Raw genomic sequence first — 11,702 nt, forward strand, 5'->3', positions numbered from 1 at the left:
CAAACAACACTATGTACCAAATAGTTTTTTGAGACGGAGGGAGTAACTATCTATTCCTACCGGAAATAGTAAACATGGAAACACTTTAAGTCCATGACGGTTGTACTGCCTACAAATTGAAAAGTCCATGAGCATCCTTGAGATCCATGAAATGTGAAGCATCCAAGAGGCGGTATATATTTGGAGAATTGATATGAAGTATAATGTCATTCGATATGCATTTTTGTGCTTAGTGTACATGCTCCGGGTGATGGTCAACATGCTGTTTGGGAGTGAGAGGGACTAGGACTCTACATCCTCCTTGTAAGTATAAGGATCATGCTGACTCGTGGCATCCTTCAACATAGGTGATGCACTTCCACATAAAACAATTGTTGATTAGAACATGGTCAAATGACCTGCCATGTTTTATCTAAGCGGGAAAAAGATGGTTGCAAATGGACAATAATTACAAGCAGGAGACCTTTTTCCATGCATTGGAGCGACTTTTTCATCTTGTGATCCTTCTTGGCGATCTAAAAGCACAAAGTGAAATAGATAACTTCTTATCGAGGCTTATTGTCGTCGTGGCGAACGAGCAGATACCATGGGATGGCTTGAGTTGGGGCCGAATGTGCGCTAGAGGATTCGGGGGAGGGTTTGTGATACGATTGGATGAACTTCCGGATGCTTTCCTCAAGAACACAACCAAGGGTAGCGAAACAAGAGGAAGAACACAAGGATGAACTCCGCTCTAGATCTTTCTCTTTATTGCTCTTTTCAAGTTTACAGGTTTATGGCTATAGCATCACAGCTTACGCACTAGCACGTTACTTAGCCAAAATCTCAATTACGACCTCCGGTATAAATATTAAACCGGTATCTTTATGGCACAAACCATCCGGTTTGGCATGCCTTTGGCATACCGGGGGTCATCCCCCCAACATTAGTCCCCGAAGCTGGTATAGTCTGGTGGATTCTATCCAACAGACCATGCCAGGTTCTCATATCCTAAGATTCCGGTTTAATCTTTCCGGAGGCCTGCTCTATTCCCGGCATCTTTGCCACACTTGTTTCTTTTCTCTCTTTGCAAAGTCTTCTCCGGTATCTCATTCTCCGGTATCTTAGACATTTACTCTCTCCTCGGCGAAGTCGAGAATTTATCGGGTACTGTGCCTGTCAGTGACATGCGCACTGTACCTGACCGCGCCAGTGTCAGGGGTCACTTCCCTTCGGCTCCCGCGCCCTTATTAAATGCGGCACACCGGATCCTGCCTGTGGTTCCGGATCCGTGCGGCGAGCTTGTGGCCTTTTTTACTTGGCGCGTGTATTGACGCGCCACGTGGCGGCCCACGAGGCGAACCGCCGCGGCCCAGCAGTTGCCAGCCCACTAAGCCCTCCTCCTATAAATGGGGGAGTTGCTCCTTCTTCTCTTTCCTTCGCACTTCCTCAGTTCTTCGCGCACAGAAAGCCTTTGCCCCCTCACGCCTTTGCCCTTGTCGTTCGTCGCCGGAGCTCCGCCGCCGCACCTCGCCAAGCCTTTGCCGCGCAGAGGTTCCTCGCGGCGTTGCTCCAGCGGCCCTGTGTTCGTGCTTCATCGAGTTCATCTTCGCCCGCCCGTCACCGCACTTCTCCAGCGACCTCGAGCGCCCCGCTGCACCGGCGAACTTCCTCCTCTGCTTCTCCGCCGCCTCAGGTTAGGCTAGATTGGCTTTTACCCCTTCTTTCTTCATCTCTAGATCTTGGGTCGATAGCGTATTTATTTCCTTTCTTTCTTTGCCTTTTTTCTTACTCGTAGATCTTCACGCGAGGGTAGATTCAGGGAAAACGGTTTTCCGGTTAAATTCCAATGTCTAGTGAGGAGATTCTTTCCGGGTCCTCCTCCAGTAGCGAGCAAACCACATCATCTGACGGGCTTAGCGCAGAACTTGCCGAGATGGAAATAGATATCGGCAGGAATCAGGAGGCCGGTAGTTCCAGCCGGACTTCTGGACACGATCTGTCCCATATCACACGCGGAGCCTGGAAAGGCTCCGACGTCACCCAACATGAAATCGACTGGCTTTACCGGTCTCGGAGGATACCGGAAGGAGTTTCCTGCCGGCTTCCTGGCGACGAGATCGAACCGGTACCCAACCCCGGTGAGTACGTCGTTTTTCTTGCTCACTTTGAGCGTGGCTTCGGCCTTCCTGTTTCCGATTTCTTCCGCCGATTTCTTGACTTCTACAAACTTCAACCTCACCATCTTCCTGGCAATGCCATCTTCTATCTTTCTTGTTATGCCACCTTTATGGAGGCTTACATTGGCATCCGCCCCACTCGCGAGACCTTTGCTCGCTTCTTTGCTCTTCGGATTAACTCCATTCAGGGCAAGGATATTCCTAAACCCAAACCCCCCGTACAATGCGGGTCTTGCATTATCGGCTCCCGTCAAGGGAGCCCCTTTTTTAAATTTACCGGTCTCGAGTCATGCCGGGCATGGCAAGAGACCTTCTTCTACGTGAAGAACGACGGCGCCGCGGATCTCATCGATTTACCGGCTTACGACCCGGCGCCGCCCCGACAAACCAACTGGAAATACTTTCCCGGATCCAATGATTCCGTAACGAACCGGGTTGTACGTTTCATGGAGAAATTGAGGAAGGAGACCAACATCTGCTCCGACGATATCGTCCGCACGTTTATCTCGCGCCGGGTGCTTCCTCTCAAGCGCCGGCAGCACAAGATGAGCGAGATGTATGGCCCTGGTGATCCCACCAAGATTACCGGCCTTCCTCTGAGCAAGAAGGATGTAGTCCGCAAGGCTAAGCAGATCTGCAAGACTGCGATGCCATTTGATTGGGAGTGGGGCCTCCGGCCTCTTAGCTCCACCAACCCTCCGACTCAGGAAGTAAGAGTTTGCGCAATCCGGGGTTCTCGTACCGGTAACTTTTGCATTGTGATTAACTTGCTTTTCCTCCGTTCTCAGGCCAAGGACCGCTTCCCGGGCATCCTATCGGACCGACGAGGCATCGTCCAGAAACGTCCCTTGGACCGGGTTGATCCCGATCCCTACATCCTCTGGGGCGACCTCAAGATGGGCCGAACTCAAGTTTCGCGTCCCGGTAAATCCTCATCGGAAGCCCCTGGCTCCGTTGATGAACTCCCTTTGCATGAGGTAGATTCCTCTTTCCCTGTATCTCATATTTCTTGTCGTTTTTCCTCTGTAGACGCCCCCTCAACAGGCGTGCCACCGCAGGTCCATGAGCACATCGCGCCCCTGCGAGCCGAGGCCGGCGACGAGTTTGTGGAGAGGCTTTCTCCGCTACTCAGGAAGAAGAAGGCCCCGGCAACTGATGCCGGCTCGAGCGATAGCCCTCCCAGCAAACGCTTCCGGACGGAAGTTGTCGCAGGGAAAGAGTGCGGCAAGAGGCGCCACAAGGGCAAACAGATGCCGACCGCCTCCGGGTAAGCTTTTGCCTCTCTTTGTGCCTTGCTTTTACCAACCTTTTTCCTTTCGGTTTCTTTTTTCCATACTTTCTTCCGGTTACTTTTTCCAACTTTTTTTCTTTTTCTTGCTCAGCCCCGCGCTCAAGCTAGGCCCCCGGCCTGAGGGCTCCGAAGGTACCGCAAGGTCCTCATCTCCTTCTCATGCAAGCCCGGTACCATCTGGTGCCGGCAACACCTCTGCCTCCCCTCTGGGGGGCACGACAAGTTCGGGGCGCGCGGCCCCTACATCTCCACATCACCGCGCAGAGGAGGAGCAAGCCTCCCCTCTCGAGAAACAAGACGCCGGCGCCAGCAACACCAGCGCCGACGCAGAAGCTTCCGGGCAGGTGGAAACTCCGGTTTCTCCTGCCCCCAAGAGAAAGAAGAAGAAGGCAGCGGAGCCTTCCCCCTCCGCAGAAATGCCACCTCCGCAAGCACCCAGCGCCAAGCCAACTGAGGCTGCGCCAACACCGCCGCCAGAAGCCCCCAAGGCCGCCAAGGAGAAGGGCACGGTGATGTCTACGCCCCCTCCTTTTCCTGTAGACAGTGTTGGGCCTCCAAGAGCAGAGGTTTGTAGAACAGCAGTAAGTTTCCCTTAAGTGGATCACCCAAGGTTTATCGAACTCAGGGAGGAAGAGGTCAAAGATATCCCTCTCATGCAACCCTACAACCACAAAGCAAGAAGTCTCTTGTGTCCCCAACACACCTAATAGGTGCACTAGTTCGGCGAAGAGATAGTGAAATACAGGTGGTATGAATATATATGAGCAGTAGCAACGGTGCCAGAAAATAGCTTGCTGGCGTGTAGTTGATGGTGGTAGTATTGCAGCAGTAGTAACGCAGTAAAACAGTAAACAAGTAGCGATAGCAGTATTTAGGAACAAGGCCTAGGGATTACACTTTCACTAGTGGACACTCTCAACATTGATCACATAACAGATTAGATAAATGCATACTCTACACTCTTGTTGGATGATGAACACATTGCGTAGGATTACACGAACCCTCAATGCCGGAGTTAACAAGCTCCACAATTTAATGTTCATATTTAAGTAACCTTAGAGTGTAAGATAGATCAAAAGACTAAACCAAGTACTAACATAGCATGCACACTGTCACCTTCATGCATATGTAGGAGGAATAGATCACATCAATACTGTCATAGCAATAGTTAACTTCGCAATCTACAAGAGATCATGATCATAGCATAAACCAAGTACTAACACGGATGCACACACTGTCACCATTACATCGTGCAGGAGGAATAAAACTACTTTAATAACATTGCTAGAGTAGCACATAGATAAATTGTGATACAAATACATTGCAATCATAAAGAGATATAAATAAGCACCTCACTATGCCATTCATCAGTGAATAAGTATTCTGTGAAATATAGCCTAAGAGACCCACACGGTGCACACACTGTCACCTTTACACACGTGGGACAAGGAGTCTCCGGAGATCACATAAGTAAAACTCACTTGACTAGCATAACAACATCTAGATTACAAGCATCATCATATGAATCTCAATCATGTAAGGCAGCTCATGAGATTATTGTATTGAAGTACATAGGAGAGAGATGAACCACATAGCTACCGGTACAGCCCCGAGCCTCGATGGAGAACTACTCCCTCCTCATGGGAGCAGCAGCGGTGATGAAGATGGCGGTGAAGATGGCAGCGGTGTCGATGGAGAAGCCTTCCGGGGCACTTCCTGTTCGGCGGCGTGCGGAACAGAGACTCCTGTCCCCCAGATCTTGGCTTCGCGATGGCGGCGGCTCTGGAAGGTTTCTGTGGGTTTCGTCGAACGCATCAGGGTTTTCGCGACGGAGGCTTTAAATAGGCGGAAAGGCGGCGCCAGAGGGTCGAAGGGGTGCCCACACCATAGGGTGGCGCGGGCCCCCCTGGCCGCGCCGGCCTATGGTCTGGGGGCCCAGTGCCCCCTCTCTGGCGGCTCTCGGGTGTTCTGGATGCTTCCGGGCAAAATAGGAACATGGGCGTTGATTTCGTCCGATTAGAGAATATTTCGTTACTAGGATTTCTGAAACCAAAAACAGTGAAAACGAGAACGGCACTTCGGCATCTTGTTAATAGGTTAGTTCCAGAAAATGCACGAATATGACATAAAGTGTGCATAAAACATGTAGATAACATCAATAATGTGGCATGGAACATAAGAAATTATCGATACGTCGGAGACGTATCAGCATCCCCAAGCTTAGTTCTGCTCGTCCCGAGCAGGTAAAACGATAACACAGATAATTTCTGGAGTGACATGCCATCATAATCTTGATCATACTATTTGTAAAGCATATGTAGTGAATGCAGCGATCAAAACAATGTATATGACATGAGTAAACAAGTGAATCATATAGCAAAGACTTTTCATGAATAGCACTTCAAGACAAGCATCAATAAGTATTGCATAAGAGTTAACTCATAAAGCAATAAATCAAAGTAAAGGTATTGAAGCAACACAAAGGAAGATGAAGTTTCAGCGGTTGCTTTCAACTTGTAACATGTATATCTCATGGATATTGTCAACATAGAGTAATATAATAAGTGCAATATGCAAGTGTGTAGGAATCAATGCACAGTTCTGTTGCCTGCCAAAACCCACCGGCGGGCAGCGGCCTGGCAACACGGTAGAGCCGGGAAGAGCCTAGAGCTGCGGCTGGCTGAGACCCCTCCGAGCGACGGCCCGCAATGCTCTTCTGGTCACACGCGGCGATGCGAAGTGCAAGGGCGTGCCACCTGACCTATACCTGGTCAGGAAGGTGATGGGGATGCCTCGCTTAGTTCCTGCATGGCATACACGTAAACATTAAATACGAGCCTCGATCGGCTCTCAGGTTATCCTGTGAATCGGCTCAAAGAGCCGATTCACCCATGATCCGTACGGGGTGCACGAATACTTGGTGATCCTGCTTGATCAAAATATAGCTAATGAGATCTACGACGATTTAGGGTTTTCACCGCATAATCGGATCATCCTACTCCAGGTTGGGCCTCGCGGCCACGCACGGTGCTCATAAGCCGATCCTAAACAAGGCCTAAAAACCAACATGACGTTGATCCTCGGAACATCCTGTTTAGGACTTGCGAACGCCACCCTACGTGCCGCTGGATCCTCCACCCCTTTGTAAGGCCTAACTATTGCAGATATTAAACTAATCCTTGCGGAGCAAGGAGCAATCGTAACGGATCAGATCTACTAGATGATGAACAGTAGGTGCCGCCCCACGCTGAGATAGGCGTGAGGGCGGCTAGACATGCAAGGGCTGCACTACGTAAGCATGTTATACGAAGAACTATGCTAACCCTAACACATCTATGATAACTACGTTGCTCGCCATCAAAGACGCTTCGATGCGAGCAACGCATGAACAACGTGGAGCTTGTCTTTGCCTAGATCGCAAGATGCGATCTAGGCAGCATGTCGCTTACCTGATTGAAACCCTCGAGATGAAGGAGTTGGCGATGCGCCGAGATTGGTTTGTTTTGGGTTGAACGTGAGTTGTTGTTTATTCCATAAACCCTAGATACATATTTATAGTCCAAGGGACTTTCTAACGTGGGCGTGCACCTAACCGTGCACGGGTAAAACTCTAACTCCTAACTTAACATACGATCTAATATATTACAGATAAATGGACAATCTAGCCCAACTTCGCATATAAGGCCGATCTTCGTGTTCTCTCCAAATATATCCTTCAGGCTTATCTTGATCGCGGCCCACCTCCAACTTGGTCGAATTCTGGTGATAACACATGCCCCCCTGGTTTTGGAAATGACATTTCCGAAATCATTATGCTTTTACCGTCGGGTCATGTCGTGGCAGAGCAGAACCTATTGCAGTATTTTTCGTCATGATGCCCTGCCTTCTCGACTGCTCCGCGTGATTTGACCGTTGTATTTGGGCACCGCCTCCTCGAAAACTGCCGTGGCATTGAATTTCTTCACCATGGCCCCCTTTTATTTAACCGCTTCTGAGCGGTTCGTCACTTCACCATCCTGCTCTATTCTGGCCATCGGCACCGAAAAACCCCAATCTCCCACAGCCATGTCTTCCTCTTCTTCCTCTTCGTCGTCGGTCTTCCACGACTCCTCCTCCGAGCTTTCCTACGGGTCCTCCTCCTCCCGTGAGACGCCGCCGGACATCCGTGCCCCAGAAGCATGGGACCTGGAAGACCATGCTTCCTCGGTCTGGTCCGAAAACGACCAGTCCCTGACCAGCGGGGACGAAGATCTTCAGTTCCTTGCCGTCGGGGAACTGGAGTCGGAGAGCGAGGACGATCAATTCCCCTGGGACGGCTGCCCCACCTCTGAAGAAGAGGAAGAGGAAGACGACGATGATGACGACGACTCCCTCGAGGGCTACCCGCCAGCGAAGCGCCTCCGCATGTGGTGGGACGACGACAGCAGCGACGATGAAGACGAAGATGAAGCTCCTGTAGAGGGCTATGGGAGCAGTGACGAGGAACCCATCGGCAGCAGTGCCGATGAGAGTCCCGAGGATGATGATGAAGGAAGCGATGGCCCGTAGATTAGGATCTACTAGTGTAGGCCTAGCAGTAGTAGATTGGTCAATAGACCCTTCTTTTGTTCTTCCTTCCTGAGAAATCGACTCTTTCTTTGTAAGAAATCCCCTTACTAATGAAGAAAATCCCTTAATTAATCTCGCTCCCTTGCCGATTGTCGAAGGGAGTTGTCGTACAGGGAGCCGATAGCAGAGCATCGGCTCATATTACTGTCTGAGGCCAAGCTGTTGTATGAACTTATTTCGCTAAAGTCGATATCAGCGTATCGGCTTTGTTTTCTGAAGTCGATGCCCGTGCATCGGCTGTTCTTGCATACTGTCAATCTCCACACATTTTCTCGAGTCGATGTCTGTGCATCGGCTGTGATTTTTTTTTTTTGTTTTTTTTTTTTTACTGGCCGATTCTGAAATCGGCCCCCATATCTTACTGTCCATCATCCCACATGCTTGGGAAATATTTCTTGAGGTGTTGACCATTTACCGCCACTGGGAACTTTTCGCCGCTCAATTCCTCCAGCATGTATGCATTACCCTTCAAGGCCTGGACAACTTTGTACGGACCGTGCCAATTAGGAGACCATTTGCCATATGCCTTATCCCTGGTTCCCAATGGCAACACAGCTTCCCACACAAGATCACCAACTTGGAACTCCTTTGGCCTAACCTTTTTGTTGTAAGCACGAGCCACCTTGGCTTTGTTCTCCTTAATCTTCTCCAACGACCAAAGCCTGAGTTCTGTTGCGTCCTCAATAGTGTCGCTCATCAAAGCTGCATATTCTTCAGCCGTCAGATCATTCTGAAACGTGACACGTCTTGATCCAGCCGTAATTTCCCAAGGCAATACGGCTTCCTGTCCATAGACAAGCTGGTACGGTGAAGTCTTTATGGCTCCATGGCACGACATGCGGTAGGCCCATAATGCTTCTGATAACTTCTCATGCCAATCCCGAGGGTTCTCGTCAATTTTTCTCTTGATTAGCTTGATCAAACTTTGATTGGACGCCTCAGCCTGCCCGTTAGCTTGAGCATAGTATGGGGATGATCGGATCAGTTTGATCCCTAAGTCATCACAGAACTTCCTGAATTCTTTAGAAATGAAGACCGAACCTCCATCGGTCGTGATAGTTTGGGGAATCCCAAACCTATGAATGACGTGTTCTTTCACAAACTTGATCACATCTTCCGACTTCACCTTTTTCATAGGGACGGCTTCCACCCACTTAGTGAAGTAATCTGTGATAACCAAAATCCACTCATGTTTTTTACCTGACGCCGGATGGATTTTGCCGATCATATCCATGCCCCACCCCCGAAACGGCCAAAGCTTGATGATGGGGTTCATTGCTAAATCTTTGGCACCATTTGAATCTTTCCAAACATCCGACACGCTTGGCACCCCTTGTAATAATTGAAGCAATCTTCAAGCATAGTGGGCCAATAAAACCCTGATCGCACGATCAACCACTTCATCTTATGAGCCGGCGATGCGTTCCACGAGCACCTTCATGCACCTCATGTAAGAGCCGATTAGACTCAGTCGGTCCTAGGCACTTGAGTAGCAACCCTTCCAATGTCCTGTAGAACATGTCGTCTCCTATAAGGACATACTTCATGGCTTTGTATCTTACCCGTTTAGGTGCCCCCCGAGCCAAATCTTTTAAATAATCGAAGATCTCGGCTCTCCAATCATTCTGTTCCAGGAATTGTATCTGAACTTCCGATCCGTCGGCTATATCTATGTAGCCTGACGCCATTTGTGCGAGATTGTTGGCATCGGTATTCTGGGATCTTGGGATCCAATTAAAGTTGATGTACCGAAACTGTGTCATCAACTCACGGCATTCCACCCAATATGGGAAAAGTGATTCACTTTCGCAATTATATTCATCCGTGAGCTGGTTAATCACCAACTTTGAGTCTCCAAAGAGCTCCACAGCTTCCGCTCCAGCTTCTAGTAGCAATTCCATTCCCTTGCGTATTGCCTCGTATTCTGCTACGTTGTTGGTGCAAGGGGTAGATAATCTGATGGAGAAGGAGTACTCTGCCCCCCGAGGCGACACAAGCAGAACACCGATGCCACAACCCCCGTCACAAACCGATCCATCGAAGAACATGGCCCATGCACGTATAGATAGTGCTGCTATATTGGTACTGATCCGTTCAGCGATGAGATCGGCCAACGCTTGGCCCTTGACTGCCTTCGCCGGCTGGTACCGGAGATCAAATTCTGACAGTGCCAACATCCACTTACCGAGTCGGCCTTTCAAAACAGGGGCCGACAACATGTGCTTGACAACGTCTGATTTACAGATGACGATGATCTCTGCCGTCAGAAGGATGTGATGAAGCTTGGTGCAGGTAAAAAACAGGCAGAGACAAAGTTTCTCGACCTCAGGATATCTTGTCTCCGCGTCCAGCATCCTTCTGCTGAGGTAGAAAACGACTCTCTCCACGCCCTCGTAGAGTTGCACCACCACCGAGGCAATGGACATGTCAGTTACTGACAGGTAGATATAGAATGGCCTGTCTTGCTGGGGCGGAACTGAAGGAGATATGCCCTAGAGGCAATAATAAAGTGGTTATTATTTATATCTTTATGTTTATGATAAATGTTTATATATCATGCTAGAATTGTATTAACCGAAACATTAGTACATGTGTGATATATAGACAAACAAGAAGTCCCTAGTATGCCTCTTAAACTAGCTTGTTGATTAATGGATGATTAGTTTCATAATCATGAACATTGGATGTTATTAATAACAAGGTTATGTCATTGTGTGAATGATGTAATGGACACACCCAATTAAGCGTAGCATAAGATCTCGTCATTAAGTTATTTGCTATAAGCTTTCGATACATAGTTACCTAGTCCTTATGACCATGAGATCATACAAATCACTTATACTGGAAAGGTACTTTGATTACACCAAACACCACTGCGTAAATGGGTGGCTATAAAGGTGGGATTAAGTATCCGGAAAGTATGAGTTGAGGCATATGGATCAACAGTGGGATTTGTCCATCCCGATGACGGATAGATATACTCTGGGCCCTCTCGGTGGAATGTCGTCTAATGTCTTGCAAGCATATGAATGAGTTCATAAGAGACCACATACCACGGTACGAGTAAAGAGTACTTGTCAGGAGACGAGGTTGAACAAGGTATAGAGTGATACCGAAGATCAAACCTCGGACAAGTAAAATATCACGAGACAAAGGGAATTGGTAATGTATGTGAATGGTTCATTCGATCACTAAAGTCATCGTTGAATATGTGGGAGCCATTATGGATCTCCAGATCCCGCTATTGGTTATTGGTCGGAGTGAGTACTCAACCATGTCCGCATAGTTCTCGAACCGTAGGGTGACACACTTAAAGTTGGATGTTGAAATGGTAGTACTTGAATTATGGAATGTAGTTCGAATATTTGTTCGGAGTCCCGAATGTGATCCCGGACATCACGAGGAGTTCCGGAATGGTCCGGAGAATAAGATTCATATATAGGATGTCATTTTATGTGAATAAAATGTCGCGGAAGGTTCTATGGAAGGTTCTAGAAGGTTCTAGAAAAGTCCGGAAGAAACCACCAAGGAAGGTGGAGTCCACAAGGGACTCCACCTCCATGGCCGGCCAGCCCTAGTGGGGGTGGAGTCCCAAGTGGACTCCACCATAGGGGGCCGGCCACCCCCCACATGGGAGGTGGAAA

Source organism: Lolium perenne, chromosome 6 (genome assembly GCF_019359855.2).
Source record: "Lolium perenne isolate Kyuss_39 chromosome 6, Kyuss_2.0, whole genome shotgun sequence".
Classification (NCBI taxonomy): Eukaryota; Viridiplantae; Streptophyta; class Magnoliopsida; order Poales; family Poaceae; genus Lolium; species Lolium perenne.